Source organism: Ornithorhynchus anatinus, chromosome X2 (genome assembly GCF_004115215.2).
Source record: "Ornithorhynchus anatinus isolate Pmale09 chromosome X2, mOrnAna1.pri.v4, whole genome shotgun sequence".
NCBI classification, from domain to species: domain Eukaryota; kingdom Metazoa; phylum Chordata; class Mammalia; order Monotremata; family Ornithorhynchidae; genus Ornithorhynchus; species Ornithorhynchus anatinus.
In genome coordinates this window covers 13,026,260-13,041,433 of record NC_041750.1, presented here as the reverse complement: position 1 = coordinate 13,041,433, position 15,174 = coordinate 13,026,260, and positions in this window count along the sequence as shown.

Below are 15,174 nucleotides of genomic sequence, written 5' to 3'. Positions count from 1 at the left end.
GGTTCTTGTGCCCATTCCCAGAGGAGGCCTGAGTGAATCCTGAGGACCATCCCACCTCCCCACTCCCCCATTGCATGTCCAATCTGCTGAAAGCCCTACAGCCATGACCCCCAAGCAGCACTCAGCTCAGGGCGGGATGGCCAAGGGGAGAATCTAACTAAATGTCCTTCTGAAGAAACTGCACAAAGCATCTCTCCAGCCCTGAGGCCCATCTCTCTAATATGGACAAAGGTCACTGCTCATACATGCCTTGCTGTCAAGAAGGAGCCATGGGTATCACAGTCCTCCAAAGGGGAAGGTTACTGAGTGTGTGTTTGTGTGGCTGGGAACTAATTGTGGGTCAGGAATGCAGTGTGCCTTGTGCACAATACAATACAATACAATAATAATACAATACAATAAGTTATTTTGCTTTTGTAGTGATGTCAAGAGGCATATAAAGGGTTGGCTCTGGTTAGGCGGGGTGTGGTGTGTCTCCTGTGCCCTGCCGCCACCCAGGGCTGTCCCGTAAGTAACTTCCCCAAATAAACCACTTTTATATAGATCTCACTAAACCTGACTGGCGTGGTCTGCTTACTTTTCCAGAATTTGGGTAACTCGACGGCATGTGCCGTTACAATAGGCGTGGTTGGCAGGATTCCGAGAAAGGAAGCATGGGGAAAGGGACGCTGCAGGGGGGGGAGGGGGTGGTCCTGGAATGGTCGGCCACTTCGATGTGGATGAAGGCAGCCCAGCTGATTGATGGGTGGGGGCCCCCCACGGGAGGATCGGGAGGGCCCGAAGATCCCTGCTAGGTTAGTAAATCTCCTGACGGAGGGAGCGGGGATGGTGCCAGAGAAGGAGTGGTGCCAAGGGGCCGAGGCCCTGGCCTGGCTTCTCTTGTGGTCTGTCAGACTAATTGCAGAGACACAAATGCAGGCGGAGGCCCGCACTAGAGTGAAATAGATCAGAGACCAAACGAATTAGCCCGGGAACGAGATGTGAGTACGGCTATCCCCCTGCTAAACTCCGAGTCATTGGAAAGGTCGGAGGAGCAGGGGAGAAAACTAGGGAACTTAGTATGTAGGTTTGTGCGGTTAGGAAGCCGCAGGCTGCCCCGCCCGCGGGTGCACATGATTAATGTGCCCCCGGGGTGGGATGCAAAGGCCTGGAAGGCTTGGGAGGCGGACAGTGAGGATACGGAGGAAGAAGACGAAGTGAGAGTAACTGGGGAGGGTGGCCGACTCTGCCCTGGTCTGTGCCCGCCGAGGGCAAGCCCCATCGTGACGCGGAGGTTTGAGGGACAGCGCGTTGCTGAAGATAGGGGAAGAGATCGGGATGGCACGGAGGAGAATGTAACTGCTTGGGATTATGCCCCGGCAGAGCTGATAGAGCTTGCCTCTCCGTTCCAACAGAAGAGGCAAGAGATTCTAGCCACCTGGTTAGTGAGTGCCCCACCGAGATTGTGGGGCGGTTCTAGGTGAGGTGGAGCGGTCGGGAGGAGATCCGGCATGGTCTCATCCGCGGGATGGACCGACAGGCCCCAGGACCTACCCCAAAGCGGTAGCGGGCGGTGGGGGGCCGTGAGGGTCAGCCCTACAGGGAGGTGGAGCGATCTCCTTCGTGCGGGAACCCCGCGAGAAAGGATTGATCAACAACCTAATGTAGTCACAGTGAGCTGGTCGAGATGGCTAGGCCCGCCACAGCAGTGTCGACCCTTAGATTCGACCCTGCCCCGGCTCCCTCCCCGGCCCCCGCGATGGTAGAAGAGGGGGAAGTGGCGGAGGAGAGCTGGTTCTCGCCCCAGCCCCTCCCCTAGGGGTGGTGTCAGAGGAGGGCTGGTTCTTAGCCCAGCCCCTCCCTAGGGGTGGACCCATGGTCTTCCCCCCAAGTGCAGGCCCTGGTGGGAGACCTGAGGCTCCAATGCAGAGATGGTGATTTACTGGACCCGCACCACTAAGCAGCGGGTCCTAGCCCTGGTGGACACTGGGGCAGAATGTACCTTAATCCATGGTAATGTGTTTTGTTTTCCCCTGGACCCAGAACAGCCGTACCCTTAGACCCTGGGTTTCAGGACCAGTTTGCCTTCACATGGGAAGGGTGACAGTGGACTGTCCAAGTTCTCTCCCAAAGATATGTCCACAGCCCCACCATTTGCCGTAGATTGGTGGCCGGAGATTTGGAAAGTTTCCATTCCATATGACGCAACCCTGGGTGTGTTATATTGATGACATTATGTTAACTGTGGATAGCACTTCTGTATTACAGGACATATCAAGCGCTCTTGTGGCACACCTATGAACCCAGGATGGGAGGTGAACCCTGACAAAATCCAGGGGCCCAGAACATCGGTCAGGTTTCTGGGGGTTGTCTGGTCGGGTAAGAGGCGGGTGATGCCACGGGTTGTCATTGATAAAATACAACAAAATCCTATCCCTACAACTGTCAAGGAGGTACAAGCATTCTTAGGCTTAGTGGGATTCTGGTGGAGTTTTGTCCCTCATCTAGTGCAAACCTCCCGCCCCCTGTATCGACTGGCAAAGAGGGGAGCCCAATGGGACTGGGGGACTGAACAACAGCAAGCATTTGAAAAGGTTAAAGTGCTGGTAGTGCAAGTACAGGCCTTAGGCACCTGTATGCCTGGAGTCCCATTCTCTCTGGATGTCCATGTTGATGAGGATGACATGGGCTAGGCCCTATGACAGACTGGCCCGGAGGGCCATATCCCCTTAGGGTTCTGGTCGCAAGAATGGAAAGGGGCCGAGGGATGATATACGGCCATTGAGAAGCAGTTGTATGCCTTATACCTTACCTTACAACATGTAGAGCCCTTGACTGGGGCTACCGAAGTCACTGTACGCACAACCTACCCCAAGCTGGGTGGGTGCATGCCTTGTTTGGATGTCCTTCATCAGCCGTAGCTCAGGCACAGACGCTGTTAAAATGGCATGCATACTTACAACAAAGAGGACAATTATCACGCAGCCCACTGTCCGCGGAATTACAATGCCTACTGGGACCCGTGCGGTTTGTGGACCCGGAGGTGCCATCCACTCCAAGGGATATAGAGCCTCCACCTCGGGTCCATGAGGATACATGGATTATTCCTGAGATGGCATGGTACACTGACGGGTCATGCCGAGGTAACCCCCCACTTTGGTCAGCTGTAACCATACAACCCTGCACTGATACCGTGTGGTTGGAAGAGGGGGATGGTAAGAATAGTCAATGGACCGAGTTGCGTGCCGCCTGGCTGGTTCTTACCCACGAGCCGTTATCCTTATCTCTCTGTATGGACAGCTGGGCAGTGTATCGAGGTCTTACTATGTGGATGGGCAATGGAAATGTGAGGCCTGGTCGGTCAGGGATAAGCCCTTGTGGGGAGCAGATATGTGGAGCGACATTTGAGCCCGAATAGCTGCTGCCACAGAGGATCTTACAGTATATCATGTCCCGGTGCACTGTAATATAACACCCCCTGGTAACCAGGAGGCAGATGCTATTGCCCAAATGCACACTATAGTGCCCTCTAGCCCAACAGAAATGGCAGACTGGGTCCACCGTCGCAGTGGACATAGAGGAGCCAAAGCGGGATGGCGGATTGCACAGGCCTCAGGCTTACCACTCGCTCTCAGTGCACTGGAAGAAGCAGTTGTGCAATGTCCAGTGTGCTTTAGCCTGAGACCTAGGGCCGTCCCCAAGGGCATGGGCCATATCTACCATGGTGATACACCTACTCAGGCCTGGTAAGTTGACTACATCGGGCCCCTCCCGATTAGTGAACAGCAGAAATATGCCTTTACCTGTGTGGACACAGCCACTGGACTTTTACAGGCATTCCCTTGTGGGAAAACTAATCAAAATGCTACCATTTGGAGCCTACGCCAACTAGTCAAAATGTATGGCCCTGTGTCTCATATTGATAGTGATAGGGGGACCCACTTCACAGGTGCACGAGTCAGAGAATGGGCTCAGGAGAATGGAATGGAATGGAGATACCACCTACCATATAACCCCACTGCTGCCGGGCTGGCCGAGCACTTTAATTGTATATTAAAGGAACAACTCCGCCTGCTGCTAGGTCACCCTTCACTCAAGGGGTGGACCAAAGTGTTGGCCGAAGCACTGCAGGCCATCAATATGGCCCCTAAGGGGATAAGACAGCATACGCCTTGTTGCACCAGTCAGCTCCCCCTGTGGTCATGGCAATCAAAGCAGTTCCGACAACAAATGCAAATGGTACCCCTTGCACGATATGCCTTACCGCATCTCGGAACACCCTGATTTTAAGCACTCCCCGGGCCATAGAGCCCGGGCCAGGAGCTCTACAATGGGGAGTGAAATGGACTATCCCACCGGGCTGGGTAGGATGGTGTGTCCCTTGGGGTTTCCCTGAGGCGGCCAACATGACTTGGGTACCTCACATTTTGCTGGATGAGGGCCCCACCTCCTGCTCTTACGTGTGGTTAGGGATGCAGACCATCGCAGCTGGAACAGATCTAGCATTCCTAGGATGGAGCAGTGCCCCCCCCCCCCCGATAGCCTTACCTAAAGATGAATGTGCAGTGATTGAGGGGCAGAGAGTATGGTATGCGTTGCCAAGGAAGGTATCGCAGGTTGCCGAGGTCTTCACAGACCTCGGCTCCCCCACTACCTTGATCCTGATAGACTGGGAAGACTGCCCCATTCAGGTTCTGTCTAACATGTTGTCCTTTCGCCCTTAAGCTTAGCACTCCTTCTGGCTGGATTTGTGCCGGCTACAGGGAACGTCTTTCTTCACTGGGCAAGCACCATGGCCTCTGTGATGAATCAGTCTGATTGTTGGGTGTGTGCCCACCTGCAAGTATCCAGTGTTTCAGGTATCCCGTGGTGGGTATCCCCTCTGCGTGGGACAGACTGGACTGCGGTGCATGCCTGGGATGGAGTGGTGGCTGCCAGCCCATGGCCAGTGGAGAGCCCAGGACCCGGACACAATTGCACCTTCAACAGTGGTCAGACCCGTTCCGAGGCTCGGCTGCGAGACCAAGACCTGCTCAACACCACTCGGAATTTGGACACTTATCAGCTCTGGATGGGTCGAATGTGGGTGACAGCGGGGTCTGGGCAATTAGCTGCCTCCGCCACACTCTGTTGGGAACAGCAGGAGGACCCAGTATGGTGTTTAAGTGTGGCAGGGTCACCCCATTGCCCCATGCCTCCCTTAAGGGTGGATTGGACCCCCCCGGCTGCTGTGCAATTATACCTGGCAGGTGAATGGTGCACATTGACCTGGCTCAAAGAACGTCTGAGTCGACTTTGGTCCACTTGGCCCCAAACGGGACACAGTGGAGCTGCGGACCGTATCTGTGGCCATGGCTAGCTGCAGGTTGGGTAGACTGATGCACCATAGGATACGTTTTTTTCCCAAGGGCAGGTACAGAGGCACCTGCCAGCTGCAGTTTCAAACCTGCCCCTTGTATGGGCTCATTGGACCAGGGAGGTATTCCACTGGTATAACCACCTCCTAAATGTATTTACTCCCGGGATAGGTCTAGAATTAGTAATGGCGCAAGTAGAAGCTTTGAACGCATTTGCACAAGCTGCTATAAATGATAGTTACCACCGTCTGTCCCTCCTTAACATTGAGGTGGCACATATGCGAAAGGTAGTGTTACAGAACCACATGGCCCTCGACATTCTAACTGCGGCCCAAGGGGGAACTTGCGCTGTAGTATGTACCACATGCTGTGTATACATTCCAGATGAAGAGGGTAACGTGACATTATTTAGAATACATGCGGCAGGAAATAGAGCACCTTTCTGCCCCCCAGGACAGTGCTGACAAGTGGTTGCAGGCATGGGGAGTGGGCTGGAGGCATTACATGCTTTATGTCCTTTGCGCGGGAGGTATCCTGCTCCTCATTTGCATGGGTGTATATTGTTGTTGTGGTATGTACCTCCAATGTGTCAACTTTTGTGGGGCACACATCGCCTCTCTGACGGTGAAGCCCCTTGTGAACCGCTCAGGGACCTCTGCGGAAGACTATCGGGCTAAGATTGTATGAGCGGATCAGAAGGGTGGAATGTAGGGGATTTTGTGCCCCGGCTCTGACCCGCCAGAGTTTTAAGGCCAAGGTTGTGTTTTCGCAAGTATGGTATGCGCTCTGGACATGCGCAGATTTAGCTGGTAAACACCTTATCTAAGCTATTTTGCTTTTGTAGTGATGTCATGTGGCATATAAAGGGTTGGCTCTGGTTAGGCGGGGTGTGGTGTGTCTCCTGTGCCGTGCCGCCACCCAGGGCTGTCCCGTAAGTAACTTCCCCAAATAAACCACGTTTATATAGATCTCACTAAGCCTGACTGGCGTGGTCTGCTTCCTTTTCCGGAATCTGGGTAACTTGATGGCATGTGCCGTTACAGGGTTAAAGCGAGATTAAGAGCTAGATCTAGTGTTAAGATTGAAGTTTGGGTTAAGGTTAGGGTTAGGGCTAATGTTAAGATTGGGTTCAGAATTAAGGTTAGGGTTAGAGTAAATAATAATAATAATAATTATTATTATGGTATTTGTTAAGCACTTAACTATGTGCCAGGCACTGTACTAAGCGCTGGGGTGGATTTAAGCAGATCGGGTTGAACACAGTCACTGTCCCACGTGGGGCTCACACTCTCAATCCCCATTTTACAGATGAGGTAACTGAGGTCCAGGGAAGTTAAGTGACTTGCCCAAAGTCACACAACTGACAAGTGGTGGAGTCAGAATTAGAGCCCATGACCTCTGACTCCCAAGCCCGGGCTCTTTCCACTGAGTAAAGTTTAGAGTTTGGCTAGGGTTAGGATTAAATTTAGTGTTAGAATTAGTGGTAGGTTTAGGGTTGGCGTTATGGTTAAGGATAAGGCTTGGGTTAGGTTTTGGATTTTATTTATGGTTAGGCTTAGGGGTAGATTTAGGGTTAGGATGATGATTAGGATTTGGGGTTAGATTTAGGGTTACGATTAGGGTTAGGGTGGGAATAGTGTTAGGGTTAGGGCTAGGGCTCTGGTAGGAGTAAAAAATAGAGGTAGGGTTAGAGTTAGCATTAAGATAAGCTTTAGAGTTAGGCCTTGGTTTAAGTTTAGAGTTGGGGTTAGGGTCAACTTTGGGCTCAAGATTAGGGTTAGGTTTGTTTTTGAGGTTAGGGTTAGGTTTAGGGTTAGTGTTCCAGTCAGTGTGAGAGAAGAACTCCTGTGTGGCTTAGGTATTAATAATAATAATAATAATAATCAGGGTATTTCTTAAGCACTTACTATGTGCCAGGCACCGTACTTAGTGCTGGGGTAGATACGAGATCATGTTAAACATAATCATTGTCACACGGAGGGCTCCAGGTCTCCATCCCCATTTTCCAGATGAAGGAACTGAGGCCCAGAGTAGTGAAGTGACTTGGACAAGGTCACCCAGCTGACCAATGGTGGTGCTGGAATTAGAACTCATGACCTTTTGTTTCCCAGGGCCGGGCTCCAGCTACTAGGGTAGGGATAGGGTTAGGTGCAGACCTAGTTGTAGGGCTACAGTTAGGGTTACGCTTAGGTTTAGGATAAAAGTTAGGGTTAGGATTAGAGATGAAGTTAAGTTTGGGGTTAGGGTTTTGCTTAGAATTGGGATTAGTGGTAAGAGCAAGGACTAGATCTAGGGCTAGAGTTGGGGTTAGATTTATGGCTAGGTTTAGGGTGATGGTTAGGATTTGTGTTAGGGGTAAGGTTAACGTTAGGGCTAGGGCCAGGTCTAGGGCTAGTGTTAGGGCTAAGAGTAAGGTTAGGGTTAAGTTTAGGGTTAGGGTTAGCCTTAGGGCTAAATTTAGGGTTAGGGCTAAGGTTTGAGCTAGAGTTAGGGTTGGGTGAAGGTTACCATTAGATTAACTGCTAGGCGTAGTGCTAATTTTAGAGTTAGGAATAGGGTTAGAGTTAGGCCTCGGAAGAGGATTAGGGACAGGGTTGGGTTTACGTATAGGTTTAGGGTTTGGGTTTGGGTTTTGGTGAAGGTTAAGGTTAGGATGAGGATTATGGTTGAGGTTACGGTTAGGGATAGGGCCAAGTTTAGGGTTAATGCTATGATTAAGGTTGGGGCTAGGCTTACAGTTAGGGTTAGTGTTTAGGGTTAGGATTAGACAGGTTGAGGATTAATGTTACCTTTATGGTTTGGGTTAGGGTTAGGGCAAGTTGGATTAGGGTCAGAGTTCGGGCTAGGGTTAAATTTAGGGTTCGGACTAGGGCTCGGGCTAGGCCTAGGGCTAGGTTCACGGTGAAGTTTAGGGTCACGTTTAGGGTTAGGTTTAGCATTAGGTTTAGTGTTAGGGCTAAGCCTTGGGTTAATGATAGGATTAGGCCTAGTGCTAGAGTTGGGGTCAATGTTAGATTTAGAGTTAGAATATGGAAAGGGCAAAGGCTATGGTTACCACTGGGGTTAGGACTAGCATTATAGTTAGGGTTAGGGTTATATTCAGATTTTGGATTAGGGTGAAGGTTTGGTTTAGGGGTAGGGATAGGGGTAGGGGTAGAGTTGGGATTAGGTTTAGGACCAGGGTTAGCATAAGGGCAATTTGTTCCCTTGAAAAAGAGTTACAGGTTGAGCACCATTCTTGGGGATGAAAGTTTCCCCCTCCACAGGCCCCCAGTCATGCAGCCCTGAGGATTTGGACTTAGTTTTAAGGTTAGGGCTAAGGTTAGAGTTAGTTATTGTTAGGTTTAGGTTTAAAGGTAGGATTAGGTAGGATGAAGTTTAGGGTTAGGCATAGGCATAGGTTTGGTTAGGTTAATTTTTTGCCCTGGAAGAGTTACAGTTTGAAAGGCATACTTGCAGCTGAAAAGTTCCACGGACACAGGGCGCCAGACCCATTTCTGGGAGTTAGGGTTAGAGTCAAGATTAGGGTTAGGGTTCAGGCTAGGGCTAGGGTCAGGTTGATGTTTAAAGTTAGTTTTAGGGTTAGGTTTATGGTTCTGGTTAAGGTCAGTGCTTGGTCTAGGGCCAGGATTTAGGGCTAGAGTTAGGGTAATTGCCATTGTTAATGGTGGGTCAGGTTCATTTTAGGGTTGTGGTTCTGTTTTGGGTCAGGGCAATCTCTTGCCTTGCGAGAGATTGAGATTGAATGACATTCTTAGAGCTGAAAGAGCCAACCCACACGTATCTTCAGATACACTTCCAGAGGCTGGAGACTGAGGTTTAGGGTTAGACTTAGGTGTAGAATTAGGTTTAAGATTTGTAGTACGACTAGGATGAGGGTTAGGGTTTGGGTTAAAGTTAGGGTTACAGTTAGGATTAGGGCAATCTGTAGCCTTGGTGTAGTTTCTGGGGATGGAAGAAATCACCCACATGGATCCTGGCCCCACATGCTGGGGAGTTACAGTGAAGGCTATGCTTAGGTTTTTTATTCAGGGAAAGAGCTAGAGCTGAGACTGGGGCGACAGGGTTAGAGTAAGGTCTACTGTTAGCGTAAGAATTAGTTTTTGGATTAACACACGGGGTTAAGGTTTGGGTGAGATACTTCTAACTAACTCCTAAACTTCTAAAGTTATTGTTAGGTACAGGTTTTAAGGTTAGAATTAGGGCTGGGGCTAGGCCGAGGGCTAGGCTAAGAGTAAGGGTTAGAGTATATGTTAGGGTTAGGGTTATGGTGAGGTGTAGGGTTAGTATTAGTGGTACAGTTAGGGTTAAAGACTAGGGTTTAGGGTTTTGGTTTGGGTTAGAAAGTTTTAGGAATAGATTCGGGTAATAGATTGGGGTAAGGCTAAGGCCAGAGGTAGGTTTAGGATTATGGTGAGGTTTAGGGTAAGTGCTAGGTGGAGTGTTAGGGCTAAGGTTAGTTTTAGGTCTAGGGTTTGGTTTAGCACAGTTTGTTGCTCTTGAGATAGTTGCAGTGTGAAAAGCATTTCAGGGCTGGAAGACGGCACTCACACAGCCCCCACACAGGCTTCTGTAACCCCTGTATACTTAGCATCATGGTGCGGTTTAGAGTTAGAGATAGGTTTAAGGTTAGGAATAGAGGAATAGAATAAACTCAGGTTGAGTTTAGAGTAAGGGCCAGGATTAGGGTTAGGGACAGAATTAGGTTCCTTATTCATAATAATAATAATGATAACATTTCTAAAGAGTTACTATTTTAACCCACCCTTAGGCATCCCCAGACACACTTTGGGAATCCTGGGAGTTAGGGTTAGGCTTAAGGCCAGGATTATGGTTAGGGCTAGGGATAGGAATAGGGTTGGGGTTAGGGTTATGGCTAGGGTCAGGGCAAGCAATAGGGACAGGGTTAGGGTGTGGCTTAGGGCTAGGGTAAGGTTTAGGTTTAAGATTAGCCTTTCCTGCCTTAATGATGATGATGATGATGTTGGTATTTGTTAAGTGCTTACTATGTGCCGAGCACTGTTCTAAGCGCTGGGGTAGACACAGGGGAATCAGGTTGTCCCACGTGGGGCTCAAAGTCTTAATCCCCTTAATCCCCATTTTACAGATGAGGTAACTGAGGCACCGAGAAGTTAAGTGACTTGCCCAAAGTCACATGTCTGACATGTGGCCGAGCAGGGATTCGAACCCACGACCTCTGACTCCAAAGCCCGTGCTCTTTCCACTGAGCCACGCTGCTTCTCTAACTCTGCCCTCTCTTCTGCCAGGCAAAACTATTTTTCTTCCCTCATTGACGTCTATGCTCATCACCCCCGCCAATTGTTTCTGACATTTCACTCTCTCCTCAGGCCCCCTGTTCCTCCCCCTCCTCCATCCCTCACTTCCAATGATCTGATCACCTATTTCATTATGAAATAAAAACTATCACCCCTTCCCTCCTCCCCTCTTCAACTTTCATCTTGAACCACTCACTCTCCAATGGTTTCTTCCCCTCTGCCTTCAAACATGCCAATGTCTCCCCCATCCTAAAAAAACCCTCTCTTGACCCCACTTTCCCTTTCAGTTATTGTCCTATCTCCCTCCTGCCCTTCCTTTCCATACTCCTAGAACGTATCATCTACACTCCCTGCCTTGAATTCCTCAACTCCAACTCTCTCCTGCACCCCCTCCAATCTGGCTTCCATCCCCTCCACTCCACTGAAACTGACTTCTCAAAGGTTACCAATGACCTCTTTTTTGCCAAATACAATGGCTCCTACTCTATCCTAATCTTTCTCGACCTCTCAGCTGCCTTTGACACTATCGACCATCCCCTTCTGCTTATCACTTTATCTAACTTTACCTTATGGACTCCCTCCTCTCCTGGTTCTCCTCATCTCTCTGGCCGTTTATTCTCAGTCTCCTTCATGGGCTCCCCCTCCCGCTCCCATCTACTAACAGTAGGGGTTCCTCAAGGGTTAGTTCTTGGCCCCCTTGTGTTCTCCATCTATACTCCCTCTCTTAGTGAACTCACTCTCTCCCACAGCTTCAACTATCATCTCTATGCAAATAACACCCAAATCTACATCTCCTCCCCTATTCTCTTCTTCTCCCTTCAGGCTCATATCTCCTCCTGCCTCCAGGACATCTCCATCTGGATGTCTGCCTGCCAACTAAACTCAACATGTCCAAGACTGAGCTCCTTATCTTCCCTCCCAAACCCTGTCCTCTCCCTGACTTCTGTATCACTGTGGACAGGACTACCATCCTTCCTGTCTCACAGGCCCACAGTCTTGGTGTCATCCGTGACTCTGCTCTCTCATTCACCCCACACATCCAATCTGTCACCAAAACCTGCCGGTCTCACCTTCACAATATTGCCAAGATCTGTCCTTTCCTCTTCATCCAAACTGCTACCTTGCCTGGTACAAGCTTTCATAATATCCCGATTGGATTATTGTGTCAGCCTCCTCTCTGATCCTGTTTCTCCCAACTCCAGTCTATTCTTCATTCTGCTGCCTGGATCATCTTTCTACAGAAATGCTCAGGACATGTCACTGCCCTCCTCAAAAACCTTCAGTGGTTGCCTATCAACCTTCACATAAAACAAAAACTCCTCACTCTTGGCTTCAAAGCTTTCCATCACCTAGCCCCTTCCTACCTCACTTCCCTTCTCTCCTTCTACGGCCCACCCTGTACACTCCGCTCCTCTGCCGCTAACCTCCTCATGGTTCCTCATTTGCACCTGTCCCACCGTCGCCCCTGGCCCACGTCCTACCACTGACCTGGAATGCACTCCCTCCTCACATCTGACTCTAACAACTAACTCTCTTCCTCTCTTCAAAGCACTATTGAGAGCTCACCTCCTCCTGGAGGCCTACCCAGACTGAGCCCTCCGTTTCCCTCTGCTCCTCTTTCCCTCCCCATTTCCCCTACTCCCCACTCTGCTCTTCCCCCTTCCCCTCCTCACAGCACTTGTGCATATTTGTATTTATTATTTGTTACTCTAATTATTTTGTTAATTATATGTATATATGTATGATTCTATTTATCTTGATGATATTGACGCCAGACTACGCGTTTTGTTTTATTTTGTTTTGTTGTCTGTCTCCCCCGTTTAGACTGTGAGCCAATTGTTGGGCAGGGATTGCCTCTATCTGTTGCCGAATTGTACATTCCGAGCGCTAAGTACAGTGTTCTGCACACAGTAAGCGATCAATAAATATGATTGAATGAATGAATGAATAATTAGTATTCTTTGTTAGTGTGAATGTTAGCTTTAAGGTTAGGGCTAAGGGGACGGCTAGGGCTAATGTCAAAGTCAGGTCTAGTTAGGGTTAGGAGTAGGGTTATTTTTAAGTTAGGGTGTTATTGTTTGATTTATGGCTAGGATTATTCATTCAATCATATTTAGTAAGCGCTTACTGTGTGCAGAGCACTGTACTAAGTGCTTGAAAAGTGCAATTCAGCAACAGATAGAGGCAATTCCTACCCAACAACAGGCTCACAGTCTAGAAGGGGGAGAAAGACAACACACCAAAGCAAGTAGGCAACCATCATTACCATTCAAATGGATGAATAGATCCATAGATAAATGCACATCATCAATAAAATAAATAGAGCAATATATGTAGATATATATACAAGTGTTGTGGGGAGGAGAAGGGTGTAGAGCAGAGGGAGGGAGTAGGGGCAATGGGGAGGGGAGGAGGAGCAGAGAGCTGTTTAGGGTTAGGGTTAGAGTTAGGGCAAAGCCTAGGCTTAAGTCTAGGGTTACGGTCAGTGTTGCAGTTAGGTTTTGGAATAAGGTTTAGGGTTAGGAGTTATGGCTAGGGCTGGGATTAGGGTTAAGATTGGGGTTACGACTAGGGTTGGAGCTAAATTTCTGGTTTGGTTAAGGGTTGACAGTAGGGCTAGGGCTAATTTGAAGGGAATGGTTAGGCTTAGGGTTAAGGTTATTGTAAAGGGTTAAGGCTCAGTGTAGGGGTAGGGTTCGTATTAAAGATGTCTTGCCACATGTCCACTCTGTGATTTTGGTCAAATGACTTAACTTCTCTGTGCCTCAATTACCTCATCAGTAATATGGGGATCAAGACAGTGATGCTTATGTGAGACATTGACTTTGTCCACCCTGATGCTCTTGAATCAACTTCAGCGCTGTAGCCAGTGCTTGGCCCAAAGTAAACGCTTAACAAATGCCAGTTTTTTGTAATCATTATTCTTGTGATGATGGATAATTAGGGTTAGGGTTAGTGGGAGGGCTAAAGTTAGGGTGAGAGTTACCACTAGAGTTAAGGTTCGTTAAAGGAAAATGTTAGGTTTAGGTTTAGGGTCAGAGTTTTGGTTGGGATTATAGTTAGGATTGGGTTTAGGTTTATGGTTAGGGCCAGGATCAGATTAGACCTAGGCCACAAGTATACAGGGATAGGCTTCCGATTAGATTTAGAGTAGGGTTAGAGTTAGGGTTTGGGTGAGTGTTATGGTTAATTGTAGACTTGAGGCTGGGCTTAGGGCTAGGGTTACGGTTAAGTTTAGGGCTAAGGTTAGGGCTAAGATTGGGTGTAGAATTAGGGTTAGGCTTTTGGTTCAGTTTATGGTGAGGGTCCAGGGTTGGTGTTGATTAGGGTTAGGGTTAGGGCTAGGCCAGGGAAAAGGTTAGGCCAGCAGAAAAGTTTAGGCCAGGGGAAAAGGTTGGGCTAGGGGAAAATGATAGGCAAAGGGGAAAGGCTACGGAAAGGGAAAACGTTAGGCTATGGGAAATGGTTAGGCTAGGGAAACAGTCAGGCTGAGGGAAAAGTTTGGAATAGGGGAAAGGTTAAGCCTAGGGAAAAAGGTTACGCTAGGTGAAAAGGCTATGCTAGGGGAAAAGGTTAGGGTTTGGTAAAAGGTTAGGCTGGGGAAAAGGTTAGACTATGGGATAGGCTAGGCTAGGGGAAGAGGTTAGGCAGGGGAAAAGCTTAGGCCAGGGGAAAAGGTCAAGGTAGGGGAAAGGTTTTAGGCTAAGGGAAAAGGTTAGGCCAGGGGAAAAGGTTAGGCTAGGGGAAAATGGTAGGCCAGGGGGAAATGTTATGCGAGGGGAAAAGTTAGTCTATGGGAAAAAGGCTAGGAGTAAAAATTGGGTTAGAGGAAAAGCTTAGGCTAGGAGAATGGGTTTGGCTATGGGGAAAGGTAAGACCAGGGGAAAGATTTAAACACAGAAAAGGTTATGCTAGGGGAAAATGTTAGGTCAGGGGAAAAGGATAGGCTAGAGGAAAGGTTAGTTGAGGGGAAAGGTTAGGGTACGGGAAAAGTGTAGTCTAGGTGAAAAAGTTAGGTTAGGGGAAAAGTTTAGGGTAGGGGAAAAGGTTAGGCCAGAGGAAGAGGTTAGCCCTAAAAGGTTAGCCGTCAAAAGGCTTAGGCCAGGGGAAAAGGTTAGGGAAAGGGAAAACGTTAGGCTATGGGAAATGGTTAGGCTAGGGAAATGGTCAGGCTGGGGGAAAAGGTTGGAATAGGGGAATAGTTAAGGCTAGGGGAAAAGGTTACGCTAGGCGAAAAGGCTATGCTGGGGAAAAGGTTAGGGTATGGTAAAAGGTTAGGCTGGGGAAAAGGTTAAGCTGGGGGAAAAGGTTAGACTACGGGATAGGCTAGGCTAGGGGAAAAGGTTAGGCAGGGGAAAAGCTTAGGCCAGGGGAAAAGGTCAAGGTAGGGGAAAGGTTTTAGGCTAAGGGAAAAGGTTAGGCTAGGGGAAAAGGTTAGGCTATGGGAAATGGTTAGGTTAGGAGAAAAGGTTAGGATAGGGGAAAAAGTTAAACAAAGGGAAATGGTTAATCTAAGGGAAATGGTTAATCTAAGGGAAAAGGTTAGGCCTGTGGAAAAGATT